This window comes from Anabrus simplex, chromosome 2, assembly GCF_040414725.1.
Source record: "Anabrus simplex isolate iqAnaSimp1 chromosome 2, ASM4041472v1, whole genome shotgun sequence".
NCBI lineage: Eukaryota > Metazoa > Arthropoda > Insecta > Orthoptera > Tettigoniidae > Anabrus > Anabrus simplex.
Window position 1 is genome coordinate 739,715,354 of NC_090266.1, and position 19,215 is coordinate 739,734,568.

Consider the following 19,215-nt stretch of genomic DNA (forward strand, 5'->3'; position numbering starts at 1 on the left):
TATTTTTTCTTGATACATGTTATTGCTATTTTGGCACTATTCAAGTTTCAGAACGTAAGACATCGTCGTAAGAAGCTTTCCAACATTAGAATCACCTTCGTGCCTTCCGACCCTGTCGTTACTTCTGCAATCAAGTACCGGTAATCTATTGGGACTATCTGTCTGTAAGTGAAGACTGGAGAAGTTCACCCCTCTCATAATTTTCTGCCATTTTGTGTGGCGTTGTGTAGTTTTACCGTGGCCATTATTCTGTTCTGCTGTGAAGACACTGAAGCGCTCATGTAAGCGTGAAGTGTGACGAGACGATGTCACGAGGGCTCCGGAAATACCACAAGCGTTCACTACATTATTGTTCGTTGAGAAGATGAAGGTAGAGATCTCCAATATTACCGTACCATCCCAAACTCGAGTGTCGAGATTTGAGGTGTTCAATATTTCTCGTTGTTAGTGTCTCACCAAGCTGTTTCCAGGTAGCCCCTGGCCTGTTAAAGGGAAGTAGGACTCCGCACTGCCATAAAACATGCTGAGCATGCCCGGGTGCTGGCCTTACTTATGCCCAATGAGTATATCTCCTCTTATCGTCTTACTAATAAACGGTGTATAACTTTTATACAAGGTTTATACACAGTTTATATGAAATTCGTTACTAATAAACCGAGTATAAGCCTCCTGTGTATACATCTGTTATAGTTATTCATTGAATTGCTTATACAAACCAGGACCCTTGTATAAGCGTTGTATAGCAGCGAGTAGAGGAAAAAGAAACGAGTGAGCAGTTTATTTTCGTGGTATTTATTATCTGCAGTAATATAATCATGGTGAAATATTCGACTTATCCATTTAACATTGAGCACACATTGAAAGAATGGACAATAACGTTGATGATCTTGACGATATTTTAAACATAGAAGACACACCATCTAGAGGTTATGGAGGCTAGTTATCTTCGTAAAGTAAAACACTTCAAAGAGACGGAATGGCAATGGATAGCTATAAAAGAAATGATGGTTGGGCGTATTTTTGTCTAATAATGTGTTACTGCTTAATAGACTTTTGAAATAGCGGATTTATTATACATTATCTGCCTTTACAAAGATCTTTCTCAAATTTGGGTATAAAGAGGGACATATTACTTGACATAAAAAATTGTATAACTTGAAAACCGTACGTAATATGATTTCCATACTTTGTAGCTGAATACGCAGACATATGATGTATAAATGCCTAATAGAAACTTTTTGATCAAACCTTTCTTTTAGCCACAAAACAGTTTTTCCTTTTTCCTGAAAATATCCCTTTGACAGTCGCATGACAGCCTTGCGCGCCACTTGTATTATAACATCGATCATATAAAGTTCATATCAACCTGACTGCATAAACACCTATTAACTGAGGGTATCGGCTTGACAACTTGGTTTTACATTATTTTATGTTATTCTTAATTTCATCCTACTTTAATTTCACAAGGGAGTATTGGATCACCAAGGACACAGTGCCTCACATCGCAACAGTGCTCCGTGCACATCATTTTATACATATAGACACCATCCTACTGTGTTTATATTGACATGACGAGATGGAATTTAATTCCATGCCACTATACATCAATTTTTTAATATGTTATATTGCACTTGTTATAGTTTTAGCTTTCTTAAAGGGGGTCCCCATTTTCGTTAGGTCTTATTGTAATACGGTACACGAATTTTAAACTACTTAGCTGAAGAATGTGCATATTCTCGAAACATGTAGGCACTAGATATACCGGTAATGTAAATGTGAAATGTAAACATTTAAAAAAAAACCACATAGTAGGCCTATTGACTAGGCGGATCATCCATCTCTGTATTTACTGTGATTAAGTCAATACGGACCCAGTACTGGTCATTATTAGTCACTTTGTGTTGCCACTGCCTTTTTGATATGCCGTACTACTACGCGACTTTCCGGAAAGTTTTGCTCGACGTTAACCAGCAGAAGCGATCATAAAGGCGGTGAACGTGCAAAATACGTCAGTGAACTGCAGAAAGAGATTCCTACGACTTGGAACGAGTGTATACGTGCTGTATAGTAATACAATACGTATACCACGTTTATTAGTAAGAAAAATTTTGCAACGCTTATACAGGGTTTATTCACTGTATAACTATACAAGTGTTAAACAACTGTATAATAATTTTTTATTAGTAAGACGGTTAACGTTTTAGGGACCACCGACGGATTGGACAGCCCTAGCCATCTGAGCACAACGAGGACCATGACTCAGAATATGTCCAAGGGACCTTCCTGTTCCATAACAATCGATGTCGCGATTGTCAGGACCGCTTACTAGTTCCTCAGCCTTTGCCCATGGGTTACGAACTAAGACGTGATTACATTAACCCACACCATGAACGCAAGAATGAAATCAATCAATGCAGCTTATACACATAAGCAGGCTTGGATGGTAGGGTCATGTAAAGCGAATGGAGACCAGCTTACCTAAGAGAATAATGAACTCGGAACAGAGGGAGACCAAGGTGAATATGGTTAGACTCAGCTTTTTATGATTTAAAGGCAAGAGGGGTGAAAGAAAACATGGTTACCAAGATAGCTGCATGTAGAGGATTGTAGAGGATGTTAATTCATAGAGGCTTGAAGACTGAACGCTGAGAGGCATAATAGTATATTATGTATGTATGTATGTATGTATGTATGTATGTATGTATGTATGTATGTATGTATGTATGTATGCAGTGCAGTGCTTTTTTGTGACGGTACGCAACGTTATACAGTACCGGCACCTTTTTCTTGAAATAAACAAAAAAATCCATATTTCGGAATATTCCTATCACATTTCCTATGAAGCCTCTTCGTCCGCTTTTGTTACGTTTCTATAGACATGGTTTCTATGGTTTTCCGTGGTTTCCCATTTCACACCTGGCTGTTTCTTAATGGAGGCCACAGTCGCTTCCTTCCCACTCCTAGCCATTTTCTAACCCATCATCGCCACAAGACCTATCTGTGTTGGTGAGACGTAAATCAACTTGAAAAAAAACAAAAAAACAAAAAAAAAAAATTCCTTGGCGTTATGTGAATATTGGGCTACACTTATCATTCGAATCACATGTCTCACTTTTACAGAAGTGACAGATATAACTGCGAACCATTTTGTACAGCTTTCATAATCTTTGCCGGCCCCGTGGTGTAGGGGTAGCGTGCCTGCCTCTTACCCGGAGGCCCCGGGTTCAATTTCCGGCCAGGTCAGGGATTTTTACCTGGACCTGAGGGCTGGTTCGAGGTCCACTCAGCCTACGTGATTAGAATTGAGGAGCTACCTGACGGTGAGATAGCGGTCCCGGTCTAGAAAGCCAAGAATAACGGCCGAGAGAATGTTTCGTGCTGACCACGCGACACCTCGCAATCTGCAGGCCTTCGGGCTGAGCAGCGGTCGCTTGGTAGGCCAAGGCCCTTCAAGGGCTGTAGTGCCATAGGTTTTTTTTCATAATCTTTACCCCCTGTGGATGGGGGTGGTAGAATAACACAGTATCCCCTGCCTGTCGTAAGAATTGGATAAATGGGGTCCCATGATCCCTTAACTTGGAAGAGTGGGTTGGCGACCACGGTTCCCTTAGCTGAGTCCTGGCATGTTTTCAATTATTATTATTATTATTATTATTATTATTATTATTATTATTATTATTATTATTATGCAGTTCCCGTTACTTTTACTCCTTTCTTTAAAAAACTACCTTTCGTAGGTTTTCTATAAGATTTTAAAGGGGTGGATTAGGAACATTTTTGGATGGAATTCCACTTGAGGAACTCCGTCCATCTGCCCTCATCTGTTCATTTTGGGATTCATCAGAATTATGTCAGAAGAAAATACATAATGAAACTCATAAATTTAAAAAATCGTTCATATAAACATGTGATTCTTCAGGAATTATGTCAATGGAATATCTTACTAATCTCGAACAAGACTGAATTATGTGTAGATTGCCATTTATCACGCGTGAAATTTTGCACCGTACCAACTGAGCTCATCATTGCTTACAACTAGAAAGCGAAACACACTAATCCCGCCATTTGACTTATTTTAACATTTTGGTGTGGCGCAGTAGCCCGTTTTCCTTAAAAATTCAAATATATTTCACATTATCACATAGGACTGGCCTACATCATAACGATGCTTAAGACTAAATATGGCCGCCACAGCAAAGGATTGTGGGAGTGTGTCCAGACCTTCCTAGACTGACCTTATTCGGTGAAATATTAGAAGTGATTACTCGCAGTTACCGCTCTTCCACTCCGAGTGAATATAATGTGGTATTTTTATATATATATTTGGTCCAAGTAATTACAAATGCTCAGAAGTTACTAGTGCAGACATCATACGTGCACATACTGCTCCCGCACGGCACCATGTACACGGGCTGCCGATCAGTATAGGCCTACTCTAAGCCCATCATCATCATCATCATCATCATAACAACAACAACAACAACGAAAACATCAATGCTACTACTACTACTACTACTACTACTACTACTACTACTACTACTACTACTACTACTATTACTAGCTTTAAATTCGATTCTGAAATCCGAATCCCAGAAAACGCAGCAATTTGGTGCTTGTTCTAGTTTGTAAATCTAATTATTTTTACTCGATGATTATTAGCATGGGACTTACAATACTAAATCGTTCTAGCTTTTTCCTTGATTCACTGCAGCTTAATGATCATTCAAAACGTAGTTGAACTAGAATCACTCAGTTAAATCAACTTCCAGTTAGTCTGTAAATTAACAAAAATTTCCAAAATAATCACAATTATTTCACATGAATGTAAATGATGTTACTCTGGATTCAGATGCATATGTAATGACAGCTCCGGTGTTCTATTCGCATGACCTCAATAATTTTTCCGACCACATTAACTTCATATTAAGTTTTTCAGCTATTTTTATAGGGTACATTGAATACAGTACACGTCAGGCTCCTTGGTTAAATGCTCAAAACAATAAGTGGCTGAGTATTTGTGTTCGTCTTTATACACACACTTCATGTTTCATACACCGCACTACCAACAACCACAGAATCACGCACCAGTGAATAAATCCCCGCCAACAAGAGGTTGTAAGGAGAGACATCCGGTCAAAAAACTGGGCCAATTCCTAAAGTAGTGCCGACCCCAAGTAAATGGAAAATTCCAGGAAAGAAGGTTACCTCATGTACGAGCCATAGACCTGTTTTTATCGTACTTAAAAATAAATGTGATAAAAAGGAAGGTCTTAAAAGGAGGACTATTAGGCAGTACCATATATTTGATAAAACAGGCATGAGGAATTTTTTAAAAAGTAACTTTAATCGACGGAGAACGGTAAACTAAAAAGTAAACAGACTCTGGGATGGGTTTAAAGCAATTGTTGAGGAATATGAAAATATGTTTGTACCTTTCTAGGCGGCAAAGAATGGTAAAGGTCCACTATATTATAACAGAGAAGTAAAACAAAAACTATGAAGGAGGTGCAGCTTGGAAAGAAATAGAGTTAGGAATGGCTGTGGAGGTAAGGAGAAATTGAGTTTAGCAAAGAAGTCAGCTAAGGATAACATGATGGCAAGCATAATTGGGCAGCCTTACAAATTTAAGTGAAAAATGGAAGGGTATGTATAGGTACCTTAAGGCAGAAACAGGTTCCAAGAAGGACATTCCAGGAATCATAGATGAATAAGGGGAGTGTGTATGCGAGGATCTTCAAACGGCAGAAGTATTCAGTGAGCAGTATGTAAACATCGTTGGTTACAAGGATAATGTCCAGATATGGGTGGTGACTAATACTAAAGCAGTATTAAAAATTATCTATGAAAACAACGACATTTACAATAAGATATTAAAGTTGAAACTACAAAAGCAGCTGGAATTGATAAGATTTCTGGGGATATAATAAAGACAATGGGTTGGGATATGGTACCATATCTGAAGTACTTATTTGATTATTGTTTGCATGAAGGAGCTATACCAAATGAATGGAGAGTTGCTATAATAGCCCCTGTGTATAAAGGAGAGGGTGATAGACATTAAGCTGACAATTACAGGCCAATCAGTTTGACATGCATTGCATGTAAGCTTTGGGAAAGCATTCTTTCTGATTATATTAGACTTGTTTGCGAAATTAATAACTGGTTTGACAGAAGGCAGTTCGGGTTAAGGAAAGGTTATTCCAACTTGTAGGATTCCAGCAAGATATAGCAGATATTATCTTCGCTTCAGGAGATCAAATGGACTGTATCGCGATTGATCTATCTAAGGCATTTGACAGGGGAGAAAAGGAAATGAAAGTTCTAAAACCCTGTTTGGGCTTACGGCCCGAAGTTACAGAAGCTAAGCCTACACTACTGAGGTGACTAGATGGAGAGAATATTTAAGCTACAAGGATTACAAGCTAAACAAGGTTACCAAATCATAGTCACCTCGAAATTAAGTTGATAGGGAACACGGGAGAGTCTCTCACTCTCTGTTCTCTGATTACGGTTGTTAAGTTCCTTTGACTTGTTTGAAATTTACATTAGAAGTTTGAAAACTTACATTTTAGAGAATTAAAGTGACAGTTTTACAACAACACCATGCGTCAGTCTGTGCAGTGCAGTCCGTCTCATTGGCTGAATGGTCAGTGTTGAGGCCTTCTGTTCAGAAAGTTCCGGGTTCGATTCCCGGCCGCGTCGGGGATTTTAATTGCGTTTGATTATTCCTCTGGCTCGGGAACTTGGTGTTTGAGTGTGTTCAAACACTTTCCCCTTCATATTCAGACAAGGCACCACACCACTAACCACCGCAGAAACACACAGTAGTGATTACATCCCTCCGTATAAGGTTGGCGTCGGGAAGGGTATTCGGCCGTAAAACAGGGCCAAATAAATACAAATATAAATATAAATACATACATGTACATGTGTGTGTGACACAGTTCCCACCCGTGACCCCACAGATGTGGGGAGAAGCTGTAACAGTAGAATAAGTAGTCTGTGCGGTACAAGAAACTCGGCTACATTCAGAAATTTTATTTCGACTACCTGGGCCCTGTTTCATAAAACTAACTAATAATATTACCTAATAATATTAGAACTCATAAAAATAATTATTAGTTAACCAAATTCTGTTTTATAAAGATTTACTCATGACTAATAAAATATATTCACTAATAATATTAGTTCATTAGTCAGCTGATACAAATGGAGGTTAGAATCGGTCTGTTGCATATGTTCTTGGTTTGTTTTGTTCCTAGCGGTAGGCTAATGCTTGACTACAACCGACTATTAATCCACATGTTCAAAAGGCTCACTTGATATTTTCATTGTTGTGACTTCGATATATATGAAAATGGATAAAAGAAGTGAAAATAATGTGAGAGAAGAAAATTTCTTTTCGGAAAGTGATTGTGTTTAAGCGTCAACTATTCGCAGCCTTTTGCACACTATAACTCTTCTTGTTCCTTTTACTTTTTTATTTCACGTGCTCTTAAAAATCTCTGTTGAGATGGACTACCAAAATCTTTGTTTACTACCCCGTGTTGGTGTGGGCGGTAGAATAACAGCCACGGTATACCCTGCCTGTCGTAAGAGGCGAATAAAAGGGGTCCCAGGGCTCTCAACTTGGGAGCATGTGTTGGCGAACATGGGGCACTGAGATGAGTCCTGTCATTGCCTCAACTTACTTGTGCCAGGCTCATTTTCATCTACCCTTCTGACATACTTTGTTCAACTCTTGTTCTTTTCCGACCCTGACAGTATTAGGTTGCGAGGCTGAGAGAGTCTTTCATTTTCACACCCTTCGTGGCCCTTCTCTTCCTTTTGTCCCATACCTTCATTTTTCAAAATGTCGGATCCTTTCGATTTTTCTATCTGATTAGTGTTATTATAGATGATGGTTGCCTAGTTGTAGCCTACTTCCTCTTAAAACAATAATCATCACCAGCATCATCTTCGTTTACTGGTGATATAAGCCAAGATTTTAAAAGATACTTGGAGTGTCCGAGCAGAACTGCACTAGAGAAACACAATGATACTATGTATCACTATCAACCGGTAGAGTGCAATGCGAAGCTGCCATTTTAAGGTTATGCTTCATCCCTTGCAGTGGAACATTCTATTACCTACCAATCCTAGCAAGCAAATACTCAAAAGTTGTGTAATCTAACCTAAATATCCCATTGTACCGGTATTCATATGTTTGTTACATGTCAGTACAGGCTGTTTTGACGTAACATTTGTTGAACGGTGAATACCTACACTTGTTCCTTATCACTATTTGAATCAGAGTCGACCATTTCAGTGATCTTCATGATTTTATGCCAACATATTAAAATACAGCTCACGTTGGTTTCACTAATAATATGAATTATGAGTCAAAATACACTCATGGAAATAATCCTAATAATATGAGTAACTTTTATTAGTCGTGTTGTCTATGAAACAATTTACTAATATAATTAGGAACATCTACTAATAATTTTGACTCATAAACTAATAACTAATATTATTAGCTAATAATTTTATGAAACATAATACTAATACTATTAGTTAATATTATTGGTTTCTTACTAATAATATTAGTGAAAGATGTTTTATGAAACAGGGCCCTGGATACAACTTTCTCTGCACTTAACGTGCAGATGGATATGGCGGCGTTCGTGTTTTAATAAAACAATCGCTACTATATGATGCTGTACCTCTTGATCTGTCTGACTGTAGTTTAGAAGCATGTGCTATGAAAATAACAGTTAATGTATCACTTGGCATCGCCTCTGTCTACCCTACACCAGGTACTAGGACCACCAAGCAAGGTTATTCAAAACTTTTTTCCCCAATTCCCACACCCTGGTTTGGTGCTGGATGACTTCAACGCTCATCATACCAGCTGGGGACGCACCTCGTGCGACCCTATTGAGACTTATTTGCTGGAAGTTCTGGATGACGAAAGTTTCATATTTTCGAATGATGGATCACCTACTCGTATGACGCTTTCATCACTGGGGCACCTTCTGCAGTTGATTTCTCTCTTGTCTCCTCTCCACTCGCAACGGATATCGTCTGGCAAGTCCTAGACGACTCTCTCGGCTCTGATCACTTTCCATGGTTATATTTTAAAAGCACGCACGCCTTTCCCATCACTTGCGGTATTTCACGCCTATGGCTGGAACACTCGGAAATTACACTGGGAAGATTACCTTGAGTGTCTTTCAGATATAATGGACACTTCCACAGAAAAGGACAAGCTAGATCAAGAGTACACTTCCTTTTGCGACTGTTTGAATCTTGCTGCTAGTTTTCTCTCTCACAAAATAAAGCATGTATTCCTGGAAAACGGAAGGCTACTGTCTGGTGGGATGCAGAGTGCCCGGTTGTAGTAAATGAGAGATGGAAAGTCCTTTACACCTACAAAGCTACTTCAAATGAAGTTCATTTTCTACTCGTCCGTAAGGCACAAGCTAGAGCCGAGCAGTTGTTGAAGTACAAGAAAACATCAGCGTTGGAGACAATTTTACCTCTATCATGTGGAACAGTATAAAAAGTCTTCGACTATCTCTCATCTCGTAACATCCTACAACAGCATGCTCCGTACCAATTAAGAAAGAACTTTTGGAGATCATCTTTCCTCCTTCAGTCAATGCGGCGTTCCCAACCGTTCACGATACATCAGATCATGACCTCTTACAGCCGCTCAACATGGAAGAACTGCTAAACACCCTCAGAACAAGTTCCAATACCTCTCCAGGCCCTAATAATATACATTATCCAATGCTCTAGCACACGCCTCCGGTTGGACACCACAGGCTTTTGAACTTGTTGAACACAATATGGACAGAACGTCTCTACCCAAACTTATCTAAATTAATCCGCCTCGTTCCTATCCTGAAACCACGTAAGAACCCTCGTTTATCTTTTTATGGAATGCTCTCCCTATTAACCTGTATACAGAGGACACTGGAAAGATTGATAAGACATCGACTGGAATGGTGGTTGGAACATCGTCGCCTTCTACCAGGCCGTTAATTAGGCTTCAGACGAGGCAAATAAACTATGGGCACCTTAGTTCATCTCACTACCGATATCCAGTTGGGCCTGGCAAAGAATAATCACGTACTTGTGCTCTACACAGACCTCACCGCAGCGAATGACAGTGTCATTCTACGTATTTTAGCATCGAAGTTGTGATGCCCTGGAGTCCAAGCAGCATTAGTCGGAAACCGTTATGCTCTACAGTGCGATCAGCAGCTCGTCATGGCATACAATGAAAAGACAATTGGCCCCCGATCCACCACCATTGGCTTGACACAAAGCTTTGTTTTTGCTCCTCTCTTGTTTAACGTATTCCACCCTGCAGTGCGCACTCTCCAGTATGTGGATGATGTCTGGGTCTATGCCCCGGGAAAGACTATTGATCACTGTCAAAAAGAACTGACGGATGTAATGAAAAACTTTTTAAGTATGACTCAACGGCCATTAAGTTCCTACAGTTGATGGAATTGGATACGATTATTTTCCCTTATCAGAAAGCTGTAATATATCTAGATCTTCTAATTGATCACAAACTGTCGTAGTTCAGTCATATTAACCATGTTGTTCGGAAATGTGAACTTGGTATGAATAGGCCTTTTTGACTTAACTTGATTAATACCGGTATAGAGCGCTTCGGATATGTATGACTTTTACTCCATCCACTGCTTTGTTAGTGGAAACATTGCAACTGTTGATCTGCCTACGCAGGCACTAACTCACTGCAAAGTATATTCTTAAATTATGCCGATTAAGATCTAACGGCGATTACACGTCTAGCAACATCCGTACAAATATGAAGGTACTGGCGAAAAATAATCGCAGCTCGATCCTGGTTGAAGAATTGAGGGGCACAAATGGATTCATGAAAATTATTAATACGTTCACCATCCGGCTTAATTTTCACACTGCTTATGAAAATACGCCCAATCGTCTGGACGTGAAGTTGAATATTATCTTCCAACCTGACGCTATCGACAACGATATAATACTGTACTACAAGATTTTTTACATTTTTGGACCGACATATGCCAAATATACCCAGATGGCTCCAAATCTTTGAACTCAGTTTGTTGTGCTTTCATAGGCGTAACAAATAATAGACTCGGGCAGTTTATATTGCCTGGTGTAGCCTCCATATACACTACGGAGCTAGCTATTATACTAGCTGCATCACAACATACGATTACACTCCATATCGATTCGTGAAGTCACACATACAAACAGTCACCCATAACTTGCAGGTAAATCAGTGACACTGGCTTGGGTAAAGGTTCACATACCGGTAGGCCTTCCTGGTAACGAGCATGGAGATAAATTGGTTAAATTGGCCTCAATTAGCGGTCGACTGGATTGCAATACAGTTACCTCAGCTAATTACATACTTCTTCTCAGAATAAGATGGTTATCTGCTTGGAATGATGAGTGATAGATCTCATCACGATCAACAGGGCACTACTACTACCAAGGGTATCCTGTGGTTCCTTCTGCTTATTGGTACAAGAAACACTCCTGTTCCAGAAAGTTTATAGTAAGTATTTAAATTCATTCGTGGTCGATTCCAACATTTTCACCGCATACTTCTTCTACAGTCACCTACTTTTTGCCTACTATCAGATCGTAGAAGGGGATATGAATCATGTTCTTTACAACTGCGTCCACTATTTTGACTAATCCACTGCTTTACTAAAGAATCTCGTCTCATTGGATTACATGTTACTAACAGGACACATTTCTACTGGTCAGATCAAACAAGCAAACGCATGAAATTGTATATTTATTTCTACAAGACGTTCATCAGTTTGAATGACACCTTTTAGCGTGGTTTTATTTTATTTTGATTAATTTCATTTATTTATTTGCCAAAGCACCTGAGCTAAAGCTCACTGTGGTGCTGTATATTCTGATATTATCATGGCTACAGAATATTTATAAAGTAAATTAATACATTCCAGTAATATAAGTTTGTAACATCAAATTAATTTAACAATAATTTTGGTTACATGAATAGATCTAAGTACTACATGCCACACATAAGTTACGTTAGTATAATAAAATAATACTATATCATAGAAATATAATCATATGTACGTGTTTTGTTTTATATAATTAATTATTTCCTAATGATACACTGTAAGAGTAAACAAGCAGGCAAACAAACTACAAAATAACAAGAAGGAAAATGCAACATTCAGTTTCAAAATGTATTAACTCTACAATGTTTTTCTACGGAAGATAATTCCTTAACTTATTTTTGAACATTTGTATTGAAGAGGCGTTCTTTATATCTTATGGCAGTTTATTGTAGAGACTAACAGAATAATGCAACAATGAATTACTTCCATATTTATTTGAACGGATAACAGTGCAGTGGATATTACTAGCATTTCTTGTATTGAAAATGAAAATTACTAAATTTGTTTTTCGTGATGTATTTGAATGAGCCAAATTACGAATAATTTTATATATCATGACCAGTGAAGATTTCTGTCATAGGCTATCAAGTGAGAGTACATTACATAACCTGTACAATCGCTCAGCAGGAGTTAACAGAGGTAATTTAAAAAGTATTTTCAGTGCTCTTTTATGCAGTATAACAACTCGAGTAATTGTTTAGTACAACATGCCCATATATGGATGATATAAGTAATGTGGCTCTCAATTAGCGCTTGGAAAAACTCTTCAGTAAATCAGGAGAAAATTTGTATTTCAGTCCATTTCGAATGCCGATAGCTGGGATCAGTTTCTCGCAGATAGATTCGACATGATTATTCCGCGTCAGCAATTTGTCAGTAATTAGTCCAGGAAATTTAGCAGCCTTTACTCTATGTACTGATAGTCCAAAAACGTCGAATGTAAATCTAAAAAATAATTATTTTTAGGTTTATGAAATAAAATATAACTGTGTTTGTCAGATTAATTGTAAAACGATTTTTTCAGAACCATATGTCAATGCTACGTACTTTGTCAAGTTCTTGAATGTTATCGCCGTTATATAATATATTGGTGTCATGGGGAAAAGTGTTAATCTACCCCTAAGATATAAGTTACCAATATCGTTAATAAAATAAAGAAAATGTAACGGTCCTAGCACTGAGCCCTGTGGGACACCGACTGTGAGAGTTTGGTAATTACTGTTGGTATTCATACAATTCACAAACTGTTCCCTGTCTGTAAGATAGTCTATAAACCAATCTAGCGCAATACCCCGTACGCCAGCTGCTTCCAGTTTATTGATTAATGTACCACAATCAGCTGTATCAAAAGCTCTTTTGATATCTATAAATATGCCCGGTAATAATTGATCTAAATCCAAAGCTTCTTGTAATTTAATGACAATATCTTCGACAGCATTGTATGTGCTTGAATTTTGTAAAAATCCATGTTGATATTTATAAAAGAAATTATTATTATCTAGAAATTTCAGTAATCAATCTTTAATTATATGCTCCAATTTTTTTAGCAGAATACGAATGATAGAGATAGGCCTATAATTATTAAGTTCAGTTTTATCCCATCCTTAACAGATAGGTAAGACCTTAGCTATTTTAAGTCTTTTAGGGACTTTACCCTCTTGTATAGATTTATTAATTTAGTTATATGAAGAGTTAAATAAAATGCCAATTCCTTAATTGTATTGCTGATACCATAGCAGTCTTCACTACGCCTATTTTTTATTTGCTAATATATTAGCACCTTCATTTTCATTGGTTGGACTTAGAAACAAAGAATTACTCGGTCCATTTCTTAAATTCGGAGGTTCATTAAATTGAATGTTGATAGCTATATCTTACGCTATACTAGTGAAATATTCATTGAATGTTGTAGAAATATCTTTTGGATTAGTAACTATTTTATCATGTATTTTCAAATGAATATCCTTGCTTTTGTTAGTATTTCATGTTAATATCTCATTTCTAACTTTCAACTGATTACGTGTGTTTCTGAAATTATTAATATAGTACGAGTTCTCTAATTATCTCTTAAGTTTAGTAACCCTATTACACACCAATTTGTAATCAGTCTTCAATTGTTGTGATACGTAACCACATTCCATTTTTAATCTAACTTGTTTCTCTTAATTTTACTATATAATTTATTTTTCTGGTGAATAAGATCTAAAAGTTCAGGAGTTATCCTTGGGCAAAAAGGTCTTGCTCTTGTAATACCTTTCTGCCTATTGTAGCCTCTGTTCTAGCTGTTGCTACATACTCAACAATTTTGTTAACTATTATATCACAACAATTATCTTCCGTAATCGTTTATGGATTTTTGGATATATATTCATCCATTTAATTAATATTAGATGTCTTAAATGTTATGAGATTGCTAGATATATTAGCCTTGTGTGATATCTCTAAGTCACAAACCAATATTTTTAGAATATTGTACATGAGGGTTATAACATGCTATAATTTCGATACCAAGTACCGGTACTTAGAGGAATAGTAAATTAAATGGAATATCACTAAAGTCATGGAAGGTATTATATAAATTACATTTACAAGGTTTATTTATATATGCATGGTCTATGAGAGATTAACCCTTATTGGTGATTCTAGTGGGAAAAATTATGTTGCAAAGCCTTCTTATTAAAGCTGTCACAGGGGTTCTTTAGATCTTTACTAAGTGGAGTCTGCTCTAATTTATCAGTATTAAAATCACACATAGTAATACGTAGATGTTTGCTATGTTCACTCCAGATATCTTCTAATAAAGTTATGAAATTTTTAGAATACTGTACATGAGGGTTATACCATGCTATAATTTCGATACCAAGTACCGGTACTTAGAGTAATGGTAAATTAAATGGAATATTAAGACTATTAATAGACAAGATTGCTATTGCTTTATAAGGCTCTTTGATATAAATTACTATTCCACCTCTTTCACGGATTCGAGAACAGAAAAAGAAGAAGAAGATCCCTTTAAGTTGTAATATTTCTCTTCTTCTCAAATAACAATGTTTCAACAAATATTATAATGTCTGGATATTGTAAATCATTATTTAATATGGAAAAATCACTCCATTTGTTACGAATACTTTGGACATTTGCATAAAATATTCGTAAGTTATTACCTCTTTCCACTAGCTCACATGTTTGGTTTACTGGTTCAACTTAAAAGGAGGGGCTCAGTTCCTTTAATTTTTCTAATACTTAAAGTCTTTGATGCTCTTTCATTTTAATGTTGTAACAAACAGCCTTGACTGAATGGACATAGCATGGTAGCCAATTAAAATAACAAATAAAATCATTCCATTGCAAAATGTTGATACGGTGATACGCAAGGGCTTTTTCGCTCACTTGGCGGTATTTTACCGTCGGAGCCGATGAGCTCAGTTGTTAGGCCCCTTTAAACAACCAGCATCATCATCATCTTTTACCGTCGCATCAGAAGGCCGACACGCAGTGCAGACGTTGCATGTCTGGACGTGCACCGTTGCTACTCAGCTCCAGTTAAAGTCCTCGCCAGAGAGTATTATTCGTATTTCGATTCAGTGTTTATATTCGTAATGGAGTGGAGTAAGGAGTGCGTGATAAAGCTAACTGACGAGTGCTAGAAAAGGGACGTGATTGGAACCCTTAAACAGAACCTTTTAATACAATGAAAAACGACCGGGCGAGTTGGACGTGCGGTTAGGGCCGCGCAGCTGTGAGCTTCCATCCGGGAGATAGTGGGTTCGAACCCCACTGTCAGCAGCCCTGAAGGTGGTTTTCCGTGGTTTCCCATTTTCACGCAAGGCAAATGCTGGGGCTGTACCTTAATTAAGGCCACGGTCGCTTCCTTACCACTCCTAGCCCCTTCCTGTCCCATCGTTGCCATAAAACCTACCTGTGTCGGCGCGACGTAAAGCAACTTGTAAAAAAAATGAAAAACGAGACGCTTGGGAGGAAGTGGGAAAGGAACTGAACAAATCGGTTGAGGCTGTAAAAGAGAAATGGAATACTTGCTGGCTTCACTAAGGAGTGAGAGAATGAAGGTGAAGAAACAGAAGGTAACGAGGAAAAGATGAGTATTTTATAACGAAATGTTAATTAAATAGCGAATAACGCTTTTATTATTAATTATAACCCTATCATGTTATTCACTTGGTAGGATTTTTAGGAACTGATGAACTCTACTAAAGTTCTTGGTTTGCATTTGAAATCTTGCGATTCACCTGAGATAACAATACATCACGATCAATATCTTAGACGGTATGTAAAGCTGTTTGTCTTATCAAAATACAGTAACACACCAGGCAAATGCTGGAGCTGTACCTTAATTAAGGCCACGGCCACTTCCTTCCCACTCCTAGCCCTTTCCAATCCCTGGCGATGATGTTTGTTGTTTAAAGGGACCTAACATCTAGGTCATCGGCCCCTTTTCCATTCCCATCGTCACCATAAAACCTATCAGTGTCGGTGCGGCGTAAAACAAGTTGTAAAAAAAAGAAAATGCAGTAGTGCAATTAACAAAATTCAAGAATTACATGTTCTTTCTCGGCGTTCTACAATGAAATTTCGTTCACTAAAAATATTCATCTTGCCACATTACTCTTCCTTCTTTAAGAAAACAGCTAAATGGGCCCATACGACATGCACGCTTAACTCCTATTTTACGACCTACCTTCCTCACCGGAAGAAGGGAGTTCAAATCACCAGTGGTGTGTCTCCAAGCACCATCCGTGATAACGCCATTTTATTCGGAATCGAATGTCCCTGGTGAGGTATAATGTGCTGCAGATTCAGGTTATCTTCGTAACAAATTATACAACAGAGTGATAGTCATCACAAGTTGTACTTTTGCTGGTTCCAAAAGTAGGGGTTCCCGAAGCGCACGAAAATCTGAGGAAGCAATGGCAAACACATTCTCTACAGCTCGACGGGCTCTGCACAATCTACCCCATAACTAAAAATCCGTTTTTGTATCCTTCGGATGATAACCGGGATACATTTTCATCACACCAGGCAAGTGCTAGGGCTATACCTTAATTAAGGCCACGGGCGCTTTCTTCACACGCCTAGCCCTTTCCTATTCCATCATCGCCAAAGACCTATCTGTGTCGGTGCGACGTAAAGCAGCTTGTAAAAAAAAGTTGTCAGACATAGGAATGGCTTCACCTCCAGTGAAAAAGGAATGGTAAAGCTCTCCGTCCATTGAGCGGAGTAGGCTGAAGAAAATTCAAACGGTTTCTTGTCATTCTTTTGCAGAACTCAGTATTTGCAAGCACTCCACCATCTGAAATCATCCCTTGGCATCGTATATCAACAAATATTAAGTTGTAGTTGGCATCACATATAGCGAGGAGAAAACTTTGAGTTGAAGTACTCACTACCGCTGTTTATAGGACACTGCGTAGCGATGTGCTTTCCGTCATTAGCTCCCAAACCGCGTGGGGAAACTATACGTCCTTTCAAACTCACTAACCACTCGCAGCCATTCCTGTTCGGTGTTTGGTATTTGTAAATACAAAGAACAATAAAAGCGAGTTGGTAGTGTGTGTAAGTCTACCTACCTTGACTATGAAACGATAAAGATGCGCGTGCATAACAGAGTTTCAAAAAACTTCATCATTTTACTGAAATCGGGGTGTTTCAGCCAGTTAAGAACTCGCCCTTTGTGATTGAAGTTGCGGGCAGAGTCGAATCTCATTTAGCAGATTGCTTAAATAATGTGAGAGAACAGTCCCAGTAGATTAAGTAACGTATTACCTACCAATTTTTAGAGATGATATTATTACTGTTATAGGTTCTGAGAGAATGTGAGACAGGGACAGTTGATGGCGGCGACGTAGATACATCCCAGGGACAAGAAGAACTCCAGCACACATCCACAAGGAAACAAAAACGGAACGTCTGTGATGATGACCAGCGACCAGCTAAAACTTTCATACTAACGGTATCAGTCAACGGAAAAGAAAACCGACGAATGCCAACTCTTTGAGAACATGATCGCCTGCAAATTTGGGATATACGATGAAACTACTTGCTGAGCTATCTAGAACGATATCATGAGCATTTTTCTTAGCTGAACCAGTGTTTTTATAATACAACCCTGCCACTTACGGAACAGACCAAGATTCTTTTCTCAACTACAGAGGGCCTGAAATGCGCACTATCAGTTCTTTTCCAGCTTTGAAGATCCAATGACATGCAACAATCAACAACCCATTCTGAATACATCACCCTCCGCAATCTCCTCCCTTCAAGCTGCTTCACCAGCTACGGCCGCAGAAGATGACTTCCCTATGTAGATAGCACCTTATATTAATGTGTTGATGTAACCATTTTTTACAAGTGCATATATTGTTTTAATACCTGCATTAAAATTTGTATTTAAAAACCCATTTAGTTTTGCTTTGATGTACAAGCTCTACCGCTCAAAAATTAGAGTTCCGTTATAATTTTTCACCGCATTTTATGTCCATATTCAAACTGTTCTGTCCATATGTTTAATTGTTTAAGAAATATCAAATAAAGTAATTAAGGAACAAGGAATCATATTAATTGCTTCATTCATTGGTTTATAACAAGTATTCACTAGCCTGAATTAAATTCTTCAGTTTTCCACAAGAGTGCTACAAACTTCAGGAACAATAGTGCTGATCGTTTGCTTCGATGGTATTGAAGACTGACTCTAGTGAATGAAAGTCGCATTGTTACAGCCAATCTTGCTTTTCTGAACCCTGTATCCTTTTTACAAATTTTCGGCCGACCAAGTTTATCAACAACTCAAAATCTGACGGATGCGTCCTTCTGAATGATTGAAAATATATGTTCCTATATACTTCCCTAGTAGAGTATAGGTATGTGATATCCCCAGATATCGTAATTTCTGATTTCTTTTCTTTATAGCATAGTGAAGGTAGATGTACGCGTCCGGGGTTACCTTCAAGTTAGGTGTAGGCATTACTGACTGAAAGCTAACACGGAACTCAGAAACAGCTCACTTCTTGCAGTTGGGCTGAGTGGCTCAGACGGTTGAAGCGCTCGCCTTCTGACCCCAACTTGGCAGGTTCGAACCTGACTCAGTCTGGTGGTATTTGAAGGTGCTCAAATACCTCAGCCTCGTATCGGTATATTTACGGGCACGTAAAAGAACTCCTGCGGGACAAAACTCCGGCACCTCGGAGTCCCCCAAAACCGCCAAAGTAGTTAGTGGGATGTAAAACAATATGTATTTATTATTATATTATTA

The 19,215-nt window shown here is 38.2% G+C and overlaps 1 protein-coding gene and 1 pseudogene across 2 annotated transcripts in view; both read left to right on the forward strand.

The window, feature by feature from the left end:
• LOC136864423 (uncharacterized) overlaps positions 1–19,215 on the forward strand; it is a 995,241-nt gene that overhangs the window by 159,409 nt on the left and 816,617 nt on the right. The window lies entirely within an intron of this gene.
• Positions 11,454–18,271, forward strand: LOC136864882 (uncharacterized; annotated as a pseudogene).